Here is a 6427-nt window from a genome sequence, read left to right as displayed (position 1 = left end):
CTTGATCGTTTACTCTTCCTAAATGACACTGAGGAAAATGAACTTACAAATCGGAATTGGGCGAACTTGCCAGCTGTCCAAATAATTCCTACAGGGTTGTCCCAACACAAAAAGAAAAGATTCAAAGTGACCTTGTATGCCCCTCACTTTATAGTTAGGAAACTGGCCTTTTCTCAAGCCATCCCAACTCCACTGTCTCGAAATAGTGACCAATTTTGCCACATCACTCTGACTTCCCAAGAAGAACTCGACGCTTGCCTCTTGAAAAATCAGCAACATAGGGAATGTTTTAATTTCCTTGTTTATGAGCGCAGCTCATATATCACCAAGTCCTGCTTCGAATGGTGGACTGCTTACTACTCTAAGTACACTCGTACTTTATAGGAAATTTAGCAATTGATGAGCGGATAATTTATACTCTTTTTGACATTGTTTTTAGTATGTTTTTAGTATGTTTTAGTTAGTTTTTATTATATTTTTATTAGTTTTTAGTTAAAATTCACTTTTCTGGACTTTACTATGAGTGTGTGTATTTTTTTGTGATTTCAGGTATTTTCTGGCTAAAATTGAGGAACCTGAGCAAAAATCTGATTCAGAGGCTGAAAAAGACTGCATATGCTGTTGGATTCTAACCTCCCTGCACTCGAAGTAGATTTTCTGGAGCTACAGAAGCCCAATTGGCGCGCTCTCAATTGCGTTGAAAAGTAGACATCCTGGGCTTTTCAGCAATGTATAATAGTCCATACTTTGCCCGAGATTTGATGGCCCAAATAGGCATTCTAAGTCAGCTCAAGAATTCTGGCGTTAAACGCCGGAACTGGCACAAGAATGGAAGTTAAACGCCCAAACTAGCACAAAAGCTGGCATTTAACTCCAAGAAAAGTCTCTACACATGAAAGCTTCAATGCTCAGCCCAAGCACACACCAAGTGGGCCCGAAAGTGGATTTTTATGTCATTTACTCATCTTTGTAAACCCTAAGCTACTAGTTCTCCACAAATAGGACCTTTTTGCTATTGTATTGAAAAATCTTTTGATCATGTTTTTATGATTGAACCCTGTTTAGGAGGCTGGCCATTCGGCCATGCCTAGACCTTGTTCTTATGTATTTTCAATGGTGGAGTTTCTACACACCATAGATTAAGGTGTGGAGCTCTGCTGTACCTCGAGTATTAATGCAATTACTATTGTTCTTCTATTCAATTTAGCTTATTCTTGTTCTAAGATATTCATTCGTACCCAAGAACATGATGAATGTGATGATTATGTGACGCTCATCATCATTCTCACTTATGAACGTGTGCCTGACAACCACTTCCGTTCTACAAGCAAACAAGGCTTGAATGTTTATCTCTTGGATTCCTTAATCAAAATCTTCGTGGTATAAGCTAGAATTGATGGCGGCATTCTTGAGAATCCGGAAAGTCTAAACCTTGTCTGTGGTATTCCGAGTAGGATTCAAGGATTAAATGACTGTGACGAGCTTCAAACTCGTGATTGTGGGGCGTTAGTGACAGACGCAAAAAAATCACTGGATTCTATTCAGACATGATCGAGAACCGACAGATGAATAGTCGTGCTGTGACAGAGCGCGTTGAACATTTTCACTGAGAGGATGGGACTGTAGCCACTGACAACGGTGATGTCCAACATACAGCTTGCCATGAAAAGGAGTAAGAAGGATTGGATGAAGACAGTAGGAAAGCAGAGAGACGGAAGGGACAAAGCATCTCCATACGCTTATCTGAAGTTCTCACCAATGAATTACATAAGTATCTCTATCCTTATTTTATGTTTTATTTATCTTTTAATCATTAATCCTCCATAACCCTTTGAATCCGCCTGACTGAGATTTACAAGATGACCATAGCTTGCTTCATACCAACAATCTCTGTGGGATCGACCCTTACTCGCGTAAGGTTTATTACTTGGACGACCCAGTGCACTTGCTGGTTAGTTGTGCGAAGTTGTGATAAAGAGTTGAGATTGCAATTGAGCGTACCATGTTGATGGCACCATTGATGATCACAATTCCGCGCACCAAGTTTTTGGCGCCATTGCCGGGGATTGTTTGAGTTTGGACAACTGACGGTTCATCTTGTTGCTTAGATTAGGTATTTTTTTTCAGAATTTTTAAGAATGAATTCTAGAGTTTCAAGGTGATGTTTTCATCATCACCAAAGCTGATAGATTCTCATCAATTTAGCTCTTGAATGTAATGTCCTGCTGAAGCTTGGCTAGCCATGTCTAATTTCTTTAGACTAAAGCTTTAGACTAACAATGCATGATTCCTGGAATTCTTATTAAAAATTTTGAATCTCTTTATTTTCTTTTCCACATAATTTTCGAAAAATCACAAAAAAAATTTATAAAATCTTAAAATCAAAAATATTTTTATGTTTCTTGTTTGAGTCTAGTGTCTAACTTTAAGTTTGGTGTCAATTGCTTGTCTTTATTATTCTAATTTTCGAAAATTACATGCATTATGTTCTTCATTGATCTTCAAGTTGTTCTTGGTGATTTTCTTGATCTGATCTTTAAATTCTCTTGTCTTGAGTGTTTTGTTGTTTTTAATATGCATTCTCTATTTGTTAGTGTCAATAGTATACAAACTTCTAAGTTTGGTGTCTTGCATGCATTGTTTATTTGATCTTAGTGGCATTTTGATTATTTCTTATCATTAAAAATTCAAAAAAATTTTTAGTTTGTGTCTTTTCAAGTCAATAATACAGAGAATTGAAGATTCAGAACATGCAGCAGAGGAATTACACAGAAAAAGCTGGACGTTCAAAACGCCCAGTGAAGAAGGAAAACTGGCGTTTAAACGCCAGCCAGGGTACCTGGCTGGGCGTTTAACGCCCAAAAAGGTAGAGTTTTGGGCGTTAAACTCCAGAATGGATACCATTCTGAGCGTTTAACGCCAGGATGGCACAAGAGGGAAGATTTTGTTTTTAATTCAAATTTTTTTTCAAGTTTCCATAATTTTTCAAAATCAAATCCTTTTCAAATCATATCTTTTCAATCATATATTTTCAAAATCAATTTCTTTCCATTTTTCAAAAATACTTGCTAACAATTAATGATTTGATTTAACATTTCAAGTATGTTGCCTTTTCTGTTGAGAAAGGTTTAATGTCTGAATCATATCTTTTAAATTTCTTGTTAGCCAAGTCATTAATTTTCAAAAATCAATCTTTTTAAATTGTTCTTCAAATCATATCTTCTCAATCATAACTTTTTAAAACTATATCTTTTCAATCATATATCTTAATCACATCTTTTTCAAAATAGTTTTCAATCAAATCTTCTTGATTTCTAATTTCAAAATCTTTTTCAATTTCACTTAATTTCTTTCCCAATCTTAGTTTTCGAAAATCAATTACCATTTTTCAAAATTTCTTTTAATTAATTCACTTTAATTTTCGAAAATTTCCTCCCTCTTCTCACATCCTTCTATTTATGGACTAACACTCCTCCTCAATGCATAATTTGAACCCTATCTCTCTTGATAAGTTTGAATTCTTCTACCTCCTCCTTCTATTCTTCTTTTCCTCTAACATCTCAAGGAATCTCTATACTATGACATAGAGGATTCCATATTTCCTTGTTCTCTTCTCTTTCATATGAGCAGGAGCAAAGACAAAAGCATTCTTGTTGAGGCTGACCCTGAACCTGAAAGGACCTTGAAGCGAAAGCTAAGAGAAGCTAAAGCACTACTCTCTGTAGAGGACCTAACAGAAATCTTCAAACAAGAAGAAGACATGGCAGCCGAAAACAACAACAATGCCAACAATGCAAGGAAGGTGCTGGGTGACTTTACTGCACCTACTCCCAACTTCTATGGGAGAAGCATCTCTATCCCAGCCATTGGAGCAAACAACTTTGAGCTTAAGCCTCAATTAGTTTCTCTAATGCAACAGAATTGCAAGTTCCATGGACTTCCATTGGAAGATCCTCATCAGTTTTTAGCTGAATTCTTGCAAATCTGTGACACTGTCAAGACCAATGGAGTTGATCCTGAGGTCTACAAACTTATGCTATTTCCTTTTGCTGTAAGAGACAAAGCTAGGATATGGTTGGACTCACAACCTAAAGAAAGCCTGAACTCTTGGGAAAAGCTAGTCAATGCCTTCTTAGCAAAGTTTTTTCCACCTCAAAAATTGAGTAAGCTTAGAGTGGAAGTCCAAACCTTCAGACAGAAGGAAGGTGAATCCCTCTATGAAGCTTGGGAAAGATACAAACAATTGATCAGAAAGTGTCCTTCTGACATGCTTTCTGAATGGAGCATCATAGGTATCCTCTATGATGGTCTGTTTAAACTGTCCAAGATGTCATTAGATAGCTCTGCTGAAGGATCTCTTCATCTGAAGAAGACGCCTGCAGAAGCTCAAGAACTCATTGAAATGGTTGCAAATAACCAATTCATGTACACTTCTGAAAGGAATCCTGTGAACAATGGGACAAATCAGAAAAAGGAGTTCTTGGGATTGATTCTCTGAATGCCATATTGGATCAGAACAAAATATTGACTCAGCAAGTCAATATGATTTCTCAAAGTCTGTCTGGAATGCAAGCTACACCAGGCAGTACTAAGGACGCTTCATCTGAAGAAGAAGCTTATGATCCTGAGAATCCTTCAATGGAAGAGGTGAATTACATGGGAGAACCCTATGGAAACACCTATAATCCTTCATGGAGAAATCATCCAAATCTCTCATGGAAGGATCAACAGAGACCTCAACAAGGTTTCAACAATAATAATGGTGGAAGAAACAGGTTTGGCAATGGCAAGCCTTTTCCATCATCTTCTCAGCAATAGACAGAGAATTCTAAGCAGAGCCACTCTAACTTAGGAAACATGGTCTCTGATCTAATCAAAACCACTCAAAGTTTTATGACTGAAACAAGGTCCTCCATTAGAAACTTGGAGGCACAAGTGGGTCAGCTGAGTAAGAAAGTTACTGAACTCCCTCCTAGTACTCTTCCAAGCAATACAGAAGAGAATCCAAAAGGAAAGTGCAAGGCCATCAACATGGCCGAATTTGGAGAGGAGGAAGAGGCAGTGATTGCCAATGAGGAAGACCTCAATGGACGTCCACTGGCCTCCAATGAGTTCCCTAATGAGGAACCATGGGAATCTGAGGCTCACACTAAGACCATAGAGATTCCATTGGAATTACTTCTGCCATTCATGAGCTCTGATGAGTGTTCTTCCTCTGAAGAGGATGAAGATGTCACTGAAGATCAAGTTGCTAAGTACCTTGGAGCAATCATGAAGCTAAATGACAAGTTATTTGGTAATGAGACTTGGGAGGATGAACCCCCTTCGCTCAACAAAGAACTGGATGACTTGACTAGGCAGAGATTACCTCAAAAGAGACAGGATCCTGGGAAGTTCTCAATACCTTGTACCATAGGCACCATGACCTTTGAGAAGGCTCTGTGTGACCTATGGTCAAGCATAAACCTCATGCCTCTCTCTGTAATGGAGAAGCTAGGGATCTTTGAGGTACAGGCTGCAAGAATCTCACTAGAGATGGCAGACAATTCAAGAAAACAAGCTTATGGACTTGTAGAGGATGTTCTGGTAAAGATTAAAGACCATTACATCCCTGCTGATTTCATAGTTCTAGAGACTGGGAAGTGCATGGATGAATCCATCATCCTTGGCAGACCCTTCCTAGCCACAGCAAAGGCTGTGATTGATGTTGACAGAGGAGAATTGATCATTCAAGTGAATGAAGAATCCTTTGTGTTTAAGGCTCAAGGATACCCCTCTGTAACCATGGAGAGGAAGCCTGAAGAGCTTCCCTCAAAACAGAGTCAAACAGAGCCCCCACGGTCAAACTCTAAATTTGGTGTTGGGAGGCCACAACTAACTTCTAAGTTTGGTGTTGAACGCCCACATTCAAACTCTAAGTTTGGTGTTGGGAGGTTCCAACATTGCTCTGAGTATCTGTGAGGCTCCATGAGAGCCCACTGTCAAGCTACTGACATTAAAGAAGCGCTTGTTGGGAGGCAACCCAATGTTATATTTACCTATTTTCCTTTGTTATTTTATGTTTTCTATAGGGTGATGATCATGGGAAGTCACAAAATCAATTGAAAAAGCAAAAACAGAATAAAAAACAGAAAGAAAAAAATAGCACACACTGGAGGAAAATCTGCTGGCGTTTAAACGCCAGTGAAGATAGCAGAATGGGCGTTTAACGTCCAGTCTGGCACCATTCTGGGCGTTTAACGCCAGAAAGGGGCACCAGACTGGCGTTTAACGCCAGGAATGGGCAAGAAGCTGGCATTAAACGCCAGAAATGGGCACTAGCCCGGCGTTTAACGCCAGGATTGGCAGAAGGAGCATTTTTGCTCGCCACTTGGTGCAGGGATGAATTATCCTTGACACCTCAGGATCTGTGGACCCCACAGGATCC

General features: G+C 38.9%; 1 non-coding gene across 1 annotated transcript; it reads right to left on the bottom strand.

Moving 5' to 3' along the window:
• Positions 1-4165: 4165 nt before the first annotated feature.
• LOC130950077 (small nucleolar RNA R71) lies at positions 4166-4273 on the bottom strand. The gene has a single exon (XR_009073518.1). It is a non-coding gene; the product is annotated as a small nucleolar RNA R71 (small nucleolar RNA).
• Between the last annotated feature and the right edge of the window lie 2154 nt (positions 4274-6427).

Source organism: Arachis stenosperma, chromosome 1, assembly GCF_014773155.1.
Source record: "Arachis stenosperma cultivar V10309 chromosome 1, arast.V10309.gnm1.PFL2, whole genome shotgun sequence".
Taxonomy (NCBI): domain Eukaryota; kingdom Viridiplantae; phylum Streptophyta; class Magnoliopsida; order Fabales; family Fabaceae; genus Arachis; species Arachis stenosperma.
The sequence above is the reverse complement of the archived record's forward strand: the minus strand, read 5'-3'. Positions and strand labels throughout refer to the sequence as shown.